Source organism: Oryza sativa, chromosome 1 (assembly GCF_034140825.1).
Source record: "Oryza sativa Japonica Group chromosome 1, ASM3414082v1".
Lineage (NCBI taxonomy): Eukaryota > Viridiplantae > Streptophyta > Magnoliopsida > Poales > Poaceae > Oryza > Oryza sativa.
Genome location: NC_089035.1, coordinates 11,925,426 through 11,938,586, shown reverse-complemented (window position 1 = coordinate 11,938,586; position 13,161 = coordinate 11,925,426).

Here is a 13,161-nt window from a genome sequence, read left to right as displayed (position 1 = left end):
CTAGCTAATCTCACGTAAAACTAGAATGTGTATCAAATTATATTACTACTCTCATTAATTAAATCCTAATCATCTTTCCTAAATCAAGCCTTAAAATTCTTTGTGAGGAGTACTAGTATAGCTGTATTGATGAAAGGTACGAAGGAAATGCATCTCTAAAATTACTTGGATGTGAGGAGAGGACAACAAGTATTTTGAAAAAAAATTGAGTACAAGAATGACAAGTAAATTGATACGAAGTGAGTGGTTTAAAATATTTATATTTGTAGATAAATTTTCAAATACCACAAATGCTCGTATTACATGGCGGAAACCTTGTAAGGCGGAAGCAAAACTAGTTTGGGAGCGTTTGAAATGAAATGATTGGCCAGATTATTGACAAATTGCTTGTCCCTATAATGCTAATAAATAGTTTAGAACAAGTTAGGTTTCAGTACTGCTGATATATAAAGTTTTCAATAATCATATTTCTATAAACATGGTACAATAATCAGTACACAAAATTCATCAGCCGTTAGCTGAAACGAACATAACGTAACCTTGGCCGGACTTTGACCTACTAGGTGAAAAATGGCACAAAAATGAGAATATTTTTTTACTATGTTTTCTTTCATATTTTTCTTGGATTTAGAAACGAAAACAAGTATCCCATATAATAGTTGAATAATATCAAATACGGATATATGTTTAATTATATGTATATAATATTCTAATCGCTCTAAGTTTAAGAGTTAATTTGTGTTTATATCTCTACTGCTTCAAAAACATAGTTGCCGTCCTTACGTCTCCTTCTCACTGAATGCAAGAGGTCGTGTGCTCTTTCGTATGTGCGAATTAACCACACCGTCGTTAACTACTTTCTCCTCAATCCACAAACATAGCCAATTCTTAATTATATGGGTCTAGCTCATGATTTATACTCAATCCACCCACCTAGTTAATCACTAATTATATAGGTATGATCAGTTACAAAAGCACGAACATATTGCTAGTGTTAAGAAAAAAAGGTTTTAAGTGACGGGAATATTAAGCTGTGCATTAAAACCCAATTCAAACAAGTGGTAACTTATTTTTAAGGCTGTTACCGGAAAGTCCTCCTACGGTGTAAACCAGATTGGTAATATCACAGCCGAAAGAATTAAGAAATGGTGATTCTTTTTTTTTCGTTAAAAAGAAATGGTGATCTAAACTAAGATTAACGACGGTCATAGCAACCAAAGCAACGGAAACCATAGGGTGTGGCTAATGGGCGTCCGATCGATTGATCCCTATGCCCCTCTGTACACGCGCGCGCTCCTCTCCTCCACTTCTTCTCTTCCTACTACACTATAAATTTTTAAAAAAATAAAAAAACAAAGTTAAAAAAATTTATGTATAGAAATACTATATATAAAAAATATTTGAATTCAAATTTAAATTTGAAAGGGGTATGTTAACTTTGGACTTATAAACTTTGGGTCTATAAACTTTAGGTTTATAAACTTTAGATGTATAGAAATACTATATATAAAAAATATTTGAATTCAAATTCAAATTTAAATCGGATATAATTTAAATTCAAATTTAAATCGGGTATGTAAACTTTTGACTTATAAACTTTGGGTCTATAAACTTTAGGTTTATAAACTTTAAACTTTAGATGTATAGGAATACTATATATAAAAAATATTTGAATTCAAATTCAAATTTGAATCGGGTATATAAACTTTTGACTTATAAACTTTAGGTCTATAAACTTTAGGTGCATAAACTTTAGATATATAGAAATATTATATATTAAAAATACTTGAATTCAAATTCAAATTTGAATCGAATATATAAACTTTTGATTTATAAACTTTGGGTCTGTAAACTTTAGATGTGTAAACTTGAGATGTATAAACTTTAGATGCATAAATTTACTAAAATAGGAAAGTAATGCGGTGACAAAAAAAAAAAGGAAACCACGTGGAGAAAGGGGGGAAACCGATCACTCCTGGCGATCAATCGCCAACTAGGAGTTTCGGAAACGATATGCTTTGCGTTTGCGTCATCCTTCTCTCGTGGCCGTGGGCCGTAGGACAAATAACTTGAATGTTATATGGGAGAAAGAGGGAATAAGTTCACTTAAGGTAGCTCTATTAGTCGGCTAGTCCGATTTTCGTTCCTTAACCGTAAAACCGAGTACGACCTATCCCCAACTTACGAAAACCAGGCAAACGAGGTCCCTCGGCAGTATGGAGGGCGGTTTTAGCCGACGTGGCGCCTACGTGACTCCTTTGACTAGATCTTTGTTCCACGTGGCACTTACGTGGCAATTTTATCCCAAAAAATAATAAAAATCGTGGAACCCATATGTCAGCTACACACAAAATAATTCCTCTCTCTCCCGGCCAGAGTAGGCGAGGGGTGGGGCGGGCCGTGGCCGAAGCAGGCCGGCGGAGCGGTGGCGGCCGGAGCAAGCGAGGGGCAAGGCTGAGCTCCACACGCATCTCTAGCAGGCGGCGACCACGGCACAAACGAGGGGTAAGGCTGCAGAGGACGATGACAACAACGCCGGTGCCGCAGGTGAGAGGCTGGCCTCGGTGGCGCCCGTCCTCGCCACTGACGTGGCCCTCCAAGCCACCGATGTCCTTGTCGTTGTCGTCTTTCACGATGGACCTACCGCGGATTTCCTCTGCTCGATCTCCAGCACACTTGCCTTCTTCCTGCCGGCCGTCACTATCGACTTCTCCACGCTCCCCTCCGCCTCCTCCCCACCTCACAAAGGTTGCCGTCCGCCATCAGTTCGCTCCTCCCACTGTCCGTCTCACCAAGGTCGCCACCCGCCGTCGGTTCGCTCTGCCCACTGCCCGCCTCGCTCGCTTGCTCCGTCGTTCTCCTCGCCGCCCGCCCTTCCTTTCCACGCAGATCCAAGCCGACGCCCAATGGCGGCGGCAACGGCTGTGAGGCGGCACCGTGGCGCGATGAGAAAGAGGAGGGAGAGCCGACAGGGGAGAGGGAATGACATGTGGGGACTAGGTGGGCGCCACCATATTTATTTTGTTTTGTAGCTGACATGTGGGCCCACGTGGGCCCCACCATTTTTAAATTATTTTTTTGTGTAGTTGACATGTGGGCCCATGGTTTTTATTATTTTTCCGAGATATGATTGCCACGTAAGCGCCACGTCACTACCAGGTGGGACGGAGACCTAGTCAAACCAGTCACGTAGGCGCCACGTCAGCCAAAACCGCTATCCAAACCGCCTTAGGACCTTATGTGCATTGGTTTTGTAAGTTGGGGGGTTGCGTTGTATCCGGTTTTGTGGTTCAAGGACAACAATCAGACTGGGCAACAAATTGAGGAACCTAAATTGAACTTATTCCGAGAAAGAGCGCCATCGCCATCATATCGTTGTTAATGTGTTTACTTTGTACTAATCGGCCCATTATTAATTTAGATTTGCCTAGTATTGGCCCATTTCTCAGCTAAAATATTGCTCAACATAGGCTGGACCAAATTTGGGGGGTGAGAAAATAAAATGGCATGGTTCCATCAGTTATTCATATTGAACGCCCATTTCCTGCTGAAGTTTGCCGTCTGGGATATTGGGATTTTCTTAAGGAAAGATTAACATTATTTGTGGCTCACCATAGAATGCATGGAATTTATATGAGTCGGTGTCGAAACATGATTTCGGCAATAATAAAAGGGGGTAGCGCACGAGACCTAAAAGTGGATGGATGCAGAGACAAAGGATTTAGACAGGTTCAGGCCCTCTCAATGAGAGGTAATACCCTACTCCTGTTTGGGGATTTGAATCCGCCGGGTGTAGTATAGATCTGACGATCAGGTTGTCTCATGCCCCCTAGAGGGCCTCCTGCCCACCTTATATAGGATGGGGGGCAGGATTACAAGATAGAAACCTTAACCAATACGGTATCGGTTTCCTAAATCTATTTTACAATATAATCGAATCAGGACTTTAGGCCGCTCCATAATATAAAAGGAAACGTAATACCCAAGTCATGATCGGTTACATATTACATAGATATAAGTTATCCCCTATAACTAGTCGGATAACCATGCCGTGTGGGTATGGGGTACCCATAATATCCACAGTAGCCCCTGAGACCTTCGCAGTCGAAAAGATAATCTTCTCTCGAACCAGATTACTCCAAAGCCGAGTGCTTCAATCATCTTCGTCATGGTCTCCCGAGTACTTTTACCAAATCTGAAGACTGTGGAGGGCTGGAAAATAAAGTCAGGTGCACCGACCAGATGCACCTAATAGGTGTAGCCCCCGACAATGTGGTTAATTGAACAAACCAAGCATATAGTCAAGGAATAAATAATCCAACCAACCGAGTGGTTTTGATAATCGTAATCAACCAAGTGACTTGATATCAATATATAGCATATGCGGTGTGAATCCTCCAAATAACATGATCCGAGTGATATACCAACTGCTTTGTAAAATATGATGAGTGATATAGCAAAATAGCTATAAAGAAGCTTGTATATTGTGAATAAAGAAATTTCCAAAGTATTGGGCATACGCCATGCGCACACTGCTTTAACATATGTGCTTAAGTCCCTAGAAGACACATGGTTTCACCACACCTGGAAATATATGGCATATGTGGTGTAAAATCCGAGTAAATAAACTCATAAAGGATTTACCAACCGCCTAGAAAATGACCACAATATATAATCAGCCTAAGCCATAATATTGGTCAATAAAAATGCACACTTACGTGGCGAAAAGCAATGATATTATATCCAATCAATTGCTTAAAAACCCAAACAGCACCTTGACTTATATATAAAAAAGTCAGCGGGACAGCTATATAAAGCTTTACTGTTTGACACCTTTTAAGATGCATTGTACCAACTCCTAAAAAGTTAAGTAACTGCGGTATAAAAGGATTTTAAGGTATTGGGCACTTGATCACGCGCACTTTGGCCTAAGCAAAAAGTGCCTAAGTCCCTAAAAGAACGTGACAGGCCACACCTGAAAATATGGGCTGCAGACATATTAGGCCTAGGCCAAAAAATATGCCTTCGATACCCTTTAAAGGATGACGCATGTAACATGCTCCCGGGTGATATAGACTATGTGATCTGAGTGATTATCCCTTATGGGATACTCCAAAATAGATATAAAAATTGAATCCCGACTGGCGCAAGTATTCGGTTGATAACCTTTACGGGGAATAATAAATAGTCCAGTCTTTGAGCATAGAAAATAGACTCATGACTATGAATCCATGTGGAATGTATCCGGAACAAGTCCAAATTGGAGATATAATCCTCACGCTTGAGTTGATGAGCCCCTGAGCATATAGCTTGTCCTTCTGTCATAGTCAAAATTGTCTATTGGCAATAGCTGACGCAGTCGGCATGGAGATGAAATGACCAACATGAAGACGAAATTGCTCATCAGAAGTAACGGAAGATGTCAGTGGTAGTAAAGATGCCACCAATCAAATGTAATAAAGTTGCATAACCATGGAGGCGAAGAAACCAGTCGGCAACAGTCAGGTCAGCTAGCAGTGAAGATGTAGGCGCCCAACAACAACGAAAGAACAGTCGGTGGTGACAAAAGCAAACCGACGATGAAGACGTAGACGCGCATCAACGGTGATGGCGAAATCCACCAATCATGAAGATGAAGAAAATAATCGGCGGCGACAAACGCATCCGAAGGTAATGATAATTAGCGGCAACAGAGATAGCCGACTATGATGATGAAGTTTCCCATCAACGGCTGCAGAGTAGGCTATGTTGATGAGGCTTGACAAGATGTTGATGAAGATGACGATGTCGGTGATCCAGTCAATAGCGGTGTAATAGCCGATGATAATGACGAAGACGCTCATCAGCGTTTGCATAGTAGGTCAACCGTGAAGGCGGAATAGCAAGTTGGCAAGGTCTTAGTCATCCATTAGCAACGGCGGAATGTCAGAGCTGATGAAGCAGATGTGCTGGTGATGATGTCAGTGACAATAATCCATCAAACTGTTGTAGATGCTTCACTTGGAGGAAAGTATATGCTGTTGTTCAACTCATTGAATCTGATATGAGTTGATTGGTTGATGACTCCAAACTCCCAGACATGTAAATTTAATCTTGACCTACTGCTCTGAAGCGAAGACAAAATTGATGACTCCCAGAGTTGACTTGTTGGCTGATTAATTGATTGCTTCATCTTGACATAAAGCTTGTCAAATTTTGAGCCATGTATTTGTGTAGCCCCCGACTCTTTGATTAGTTGGGAAACAACTGAACATAGAGTCGAGAATTATAGCTTCTTGTTGTCGAGTAGTCATCACTTGATTGAAGATATGTGTTGAAGATGTCCAAGTAGAAATCCTGAATATTGGAGAGCCACTTGTTGTAGTAAAATAACATGGCATTGCATGCCGAGATGTCGAGGTTCACAAAGACGTCGTGGGTGGTGAAGTAGTAGAACTTGCGAAGTAGCAACAATAGAGTTTGCCGGTGCCGAAGATAATAAAGATGAAGTCGCTCCACCATGATGACAAAGTTGTATTGCCGTAATGAAGTGAACACAAGTCGGCGGCAACAGAAGCAAACCGGTAGTGGAGACGCGCAGTTGTGAAGATAAAAGCACCAGTCGGCGGCGGCATAATCAGTCGGCGACGGAAGATGATGATGTCCATCAGTAGTGGTAGCGGTAGTGAAGACGCGCAGTTGTGAAGATAAAAGCACCAGTCGGCGGCGGCATAATCAGTCGGCGACGGAAGATGATGATGTCCATCAGTAGTGGTAGCTGTATAAACCAGACGTAGAGGCGAGGGCACTAGTCAGCAGCAGACGAGACGACCAGCGATGAAGATGGTAAGGCCAATCAACACTGGCAGAATCATGCAGCCATGGAAGTGAAGAAACCAGTCGGCAGCCATGACAAACGTAGGCAGCTTGTGCTGAAGATACTGATGCCTATTAGTAGTGACAGCGATGTAGCCAGCCGTGAAGAAGATAGCATCAGTTGGCGTTATAACGGGCCAGCCGTGCAGGCGGTGACACCAGTCAGCGGCGGATACGGCGGCCGGTCGGTGAAGACGTAGACGCCCAACAACGGCAGCATAATAGGCCAGCCGTGCAGGCGGAAACACCAGTCGGCGGCGGTCGAGGCGGCCGGTCGGTGAAGACGTAGACGCCCAACAACGGCGGCATAAAGGCCAGCCGTGCAGGCGGAAACACCAGTCGGCAGCGGACGAGGCGGCCGGTCGGTGAAGACGTAGACGCCCAACAACGGCAGCACAATAGGCCAGCCGTGTAGGCGGAAGCACCAGTCGGCGGCGGACGAGGCGGCCGGTCGGTGACGACGTAGACGCCCAACAACGGCGGCATAAAGGCCAGCCGTGCAGGCGGAAACACCAGTCGGCAGCGGCGAAGGCAAGCCGGTCGGTGAAGACGTAGACGCCCAACAACGGCGGCATAAAGGCCAGCCGTGCAGGCGGAAACACCAGTCGGCAGCGGCGAAGGCAAGCCGGTCGGTGAAGACGTAGACGCCCAACAACGGCGGCATAATAGGCCAGCCGTGCAGGCGGAAGCACCAGTCGGCGGCGGACGAGGCGGCCGGTCGGTGAAGACGTAGACGCCCAACAACGGCGGCATAAAGGCCAGCCGTGCAGGCGGAAACACCAGTCAGCAGCGGCGAAGGCAAGCCGGTCGGTGAAGACGTAGACGCCCAACAACGGCGGCATAAAGGCCAGCCGTGCAGGCGGAAACACCAGTCGGCAGTGGCGGATGCGGCGGCCGGTTGGTGAAGACGTAGACGCCCAACAACGGCGGCATAAAGGCCAGCCGTGCAGGCGGAAACACCAGTCGGCAGCGGCGAAGGCAAGCCGGTCGGTGAAGACGTAGACGCCCAACAACGGCGGCATAATAGGCCAGCCGTGCAGGCGGAAACACCAGTCGGCAGCGGCGAAGGCAAGCCGGTCGGTGACGACGTAGACGCCCAACAACGGCGGCATAAAAGCCAGCCGTGCAGGCGGAAACACCAGTCGGCAGCGGCGAAGGCAAGCCGGTCGGTGAAGACGTAGACGCCCAACAACGGCGGCATAAAGGCCAGCCGTGCAGGCGGAAACACCAGTCAGCAGCGGCGAAGGCAAGCCGGTCGGTGAAGACGTAGACGCCCAACAACGGCGGCATAAAGGCCAGCCGTGCAGGCAGAAACACCAGTCGGCAGCGGCGAAGGCAAGCCGGTCGGTGAAGACGTAGACGCCCAACAACGGCGGCATAATAGGCCAGCCGTGCAGGCGGAAGCACCAGTCGGCGGCGGACGAGGCGGCCGGTCGGTGAAGACGTAGACGCCCAACAACGGCGGCATAAAGGCCAGCCGTGCAGGCGGAAACACCAGTCAGCAGCGGCGAAGGCAAGCCGGTCGGTGAAGACGTAGACGCCCAACAACGGCGGCATAAAGGCCAGCCGTGCAGGCGGAAACACCAGTCGGCAGCGGCGAAGGCAAGCCGGTCGGTGACGACGTAGACGCCCAACAACGGCGGCATAATAGGCCAACCGTGCAGGCGGAAACACCAGTCGGCGGCGGTCGAGGCGAGCCGGTGGTGATGTTCTGACTGATCCATTCCTGGAGCGTAAGAGATAAGCTTAAAGCCATGAATCCCTTTTATGCATATCTGGATCTGGATCCTGCAGAACAAACATATAGGATGAGTAGTATCTGATATAAATATAATACTCGAGAAAAAATCAAGTATTTTAAAATATTTATAAATATGTATTTCTCCTCTTGTCAATTTTGATTTCCCCGAGCAGATGACTCTGTACGTTTAAACACTCTGTCCGACTAGTCATAGCCCCCAAGCATCGGGAGTCGGCCTAGGCATTTCCCAAACATGCATATGAGTGACATGAGTTCGTCATTAATGGAACAAAGTTTCACGGATCAGAATTTACTACTCAGGTACTTTTGCAATTATTAAGAGCAGAAAATAAATTTATCTCATCTCTATGCTTTTGATTTATTCCGAATAATACTTAGCACCTTGCGTTACTCGGTCCATCCAACGAGCCCCCGGGTGCTAGGAATCGGCCCAAAGGCAACCATCCATTGGCAAACCAAACGGAAAGCATAGGAAGATAGAACTCCATAACTCGATAGGTACTTTTGTACTCAGATTATGTCGCAAGCAATCAAGATAAATATTATAAAAAATATGATATAACATCTGTAGCCCCCGACTCACTACTCAATGGAAGACCAATTGGTGTAGTGAGGCAGAGGAAAAGGAAAAATATCATATAAAGAATAAAATAAATGATGACTTAGCTTTGTAATATTCCCCTTGGTGATGGCAGAAGTGGCCAATGTGGGAACAAAGTCGTCCATCAATAACAATGAAGACACCAGTCGGCGGCGACGAAGGCGGTCGACGGTGAAAGCAGAGACGCCCAACAGCGGTGGCATAATAGGCCAGCCGTGTAGGCGGAGGCACCAGTCGGCGGCGACGGAGGCAGGCCGGCGGTGAAGATGACGATGCCCATCAACGGTGGTGTGACCAACCGACCGTATAGGCGGGGACACCAGTCGGCGGCGACGGAGGCAGGCCGGTGGTGAAGTCGTAGACGCCCAACAGCGGCGGCGTAATAGGCCAGCCGTGTAGGCGGAGGCACCAGTCAGCGGTGACGGAGGCAGGCCGGCGGTGAAGATGACGATGCCCATCAACGGTGGTGTGACCAACCGACCGTATAGGCGGGGACACCAGTCGGCGGCGACGGAGGCAGGCCGGTGGTGAAGTCGTAGACGCCCAACAGCGGCGGCATAATAGGCCAGCCGTGTAGGCGGAGGCATGGACGCCCATGAACGGTGGTGTGACCAACCAACCGTATAGGCGAGGACACCAGTCGGCGGCGACGGAGGCAGGCCGGCGGTGAAGTCGTAGACGCCCAACAGCGGCGGCATAAATAGGCCAGCCGTGTAGGCAGAAACACCAGTCGGCGGCGGCGAAGGCAAGCCGGTCGGTGAAGACATGGACGCCCATGAACGGTGGTGTGACCAACCAACCGTATAGGCGAGGACACCAGTCGGCGGCGACGGAGGCAGGCCGGCGGTGAAGTCGTAGACGCCCAACAGCGGCGGCATAATAGGCCAGCCGTGTAGGCGGAGGCACCACTCGGCGGCGACGGAGGCAGGCCGGCGGTGAAGTCGTAGACGCCCAACAGCGGCGGCATAATAGGCCAGCCGTGTAGGCGGAGGCACCAATCGGCGGCGACGGAGGCAGGCCGGCGGTGAAGTCGTTGTTGTTATCAGCAATGGCGGTGGCGAAGACAAGCCGGCAGAGTGGACTCGCGGCCGATCGACCGGAAAGCTGAGACGCCTCAAGTCCATGACCAGCATCAATCGCCTCAATAGTGCCGCGTAATTATATGCGAACAACAACAAAAAATAGCAAGAGATTAATCTGGGATTAAAAATCAATACGATAAATAATGATAAAAATCAGATTGAGTTTCCCCCTGACTGATTTGGATCAAGTCAGAGAAGAGGAGCTTGAAGAAGTGGTCGACGGAAAGGAAGTGAAAACTCCCAAAGCGAAAACGAAGTCGGCGACTCATGAAATTGATTCCATCGCGCTTGTTGATAGGAAACTCGACGCAACCCCTACCTGGCGCGCCAACTGTCGAAACATGATTTCGGCAATAATAAAAGGGGGTAGCGCACGAGACCTAAAAGTGGATGGATGCAGAGACAAAGGATTTAGACAGGTTCAGGCCCTCTCAATGAGAGGTAATACCCTACTCCTGTTTGGGGATTTGAATCCGCCGGGTGTAGTATAGATCTGACGATCAGGTTGTCTCATGCCCCCTAGAGGGCCTCCTGCCCACCTTATATAGGATGGGGGGCAGGATTACAAGATAGAAACCTTAACCAATACGGTATCGGTTTCCTAAATCTATTTTACAATATAATCGAATCAGGACTTTAGGCCGCTCCATAATATAAAAGGAAACGTAATACCCAAGTCATGATCGGTTACATATTACATAGATATAAGTTATCCCCTATAACTAGTCGGATAACCATGCCGTGTGGGTATGGGGTACCCATAATATCCACAGTCGGTTTTTAAATTCGTTTGCTTTTAGAGAAATACATATCAGTATTTGAGTCGGGTTTTAAGTTTCTTCGCTTTTGGAAATACATAAAGAGCGTATAAGAAATCTCTTTTTAAAAAAGCTCGCATGCTAACTTGACATGATTTTATAGAAAAATATATATCCAAACGAATTCTCACAGTGAACAATAACAAGATTAAAATAGCCTTCACCCGTTGTAACGCACAGGCAATTTTTCTAGTATATGAAAAAATATGATTCATTAGTTCTGAACCGGTGTATGTTTAGTTGATATAAATTAGAATTTTCATGTTCAATTCATTCTCCTATGGTCTTATTATTATGTGAGTGGTCTAGTAGCATGGTTAGGCTACACCAAGAAGGAATAATGCCCAACAGACATTGTTCATAGTCTTCCCTAACTCAAGGCGAGAAACAAAAGAGAAGAGAAGATGGATGCAAGTGCTCCAGCGACCAAACGACGGTGAGGAACGTGGTAGGACATGTAGGTGGTCCCGATAGAGAGAGAAACGACAAAAAAAGAATTCTAGTGGTGAACACGACTGGATGCAGGTGTGTCAAAACACATTCCCGGGAGAGAGGATTCTGTTTTCCTTAAACACGCAAGAAAAACCAACTAATACTATTCATCGCCTTCCCTAGCCAACACAAGAAACATAAGATGAGAAAAGATGGGCGACAGTGCTCCAGCGACCAAACGGTGGTGAGTAAGGTGGCCGGACGTGTTCTGCAATGTGACTCATCCATTGATGGTGGTGGTTGGCAATGAAGAAAACAAGAACAATGGAAACGCGGCAACAACAACATGGTCCCGATAGAGAGAAACTGCAACGGTGAGCTCTTGTGCTAAACACGGCCGAGTGAGTACGTCAAAACGTGTTCCCGAATAAGAAGGTTCCGTTTTTCTTGAATGCACAAGAGGGAGGGAACGCAGGAGAGAGGAGGGACGCTAGGGAAAAGACGAGGGGGAGTGTGCAGCGAGGGAGAGATGTGGCCGGGGGAGGGGCGTGCCGGGAGGGGAGGAGTCAATGAGGGAGGCGGGAGAGAAGATGCGCTAGAGAGAAGAGGGGCTGGGGGGAGAGATTGGGCGCCGGGGGGAGGGAGAGAGGCGGAAGCGGAGATGCGGGGGAAGGGAGGCGGCGTGGGAGGGAGGGGGTAGGGGCGGATGGACGGACAAAAGGGAGGGCGGAAGCCTTATGTATTTTTAATTGGAAAAAGTATGAATTACCCCCGTGAACTATCGCGGTTGACCGAATTACCCCCCTAAACCCGAAAACCAGACATTTCTCACCCTGAACTTTCAATACCGGACGATTTACCCCCCTCGACCCAAACCAGAGCGGTTTTGTCCTACGTGGCTCATGCGTGGCAATCCAGTCAGTATTTTCTCTTTTTTTTAATGGTGGGGCCCACCTGTCATATATACCCTCTCATCTCCTTCTCCACAACCCCTCTTTTACTCTCTCTCTCTCTCTCTCTCTGCAAGCAGGGGCAGCTCGCGACGGCGGGTGGTCAGCGCGCGCGGAGGCAGGCAGTCGGCGGCGCGCGGCAGCGGAGCCCGACCTGGATAGCTACAGCCCACCACCTGGGATGCGGAGGCGGCGGCATCGTGGGACACAGAGCCAACGGCAAGGTGGCGGAGCTGGTGATCTGCCCCATCTACGCCAACCTCCCCGCCGAGCTGCAGGCCAAGATCTTCGAGCCAGCGCCGGCGGGCGCGCGCAAGGTGGTGCTCGCCACCAACATCGCCGACGCCGAGACGCCGTACAACCCGCGCACAGCGATGGAGTCGTTTCTCGTCGCGCCGGTGTCCAGGGCGTCGGCGGAGCAGCGCGCCTGCCGGTCGGGTATCCAGGTCCGAGCAGCAGCTGCCGTGGCTAGGTGGCTGGGAGGGTGAACCGGTCCACGCCGCCGCCGCCGCCTCCGCATCCAGTGCCGCCGCCGCCGCCTTCGCATCCCGCACCGCCGCCGCCTCCGCAACTGCTGTGATTGACGAAACGTTGGGTGTGCTTTATCGATCAAATCGTGTGTTAATCACCATTTGCTTCGGCTGGAATTGCAACTTGACCA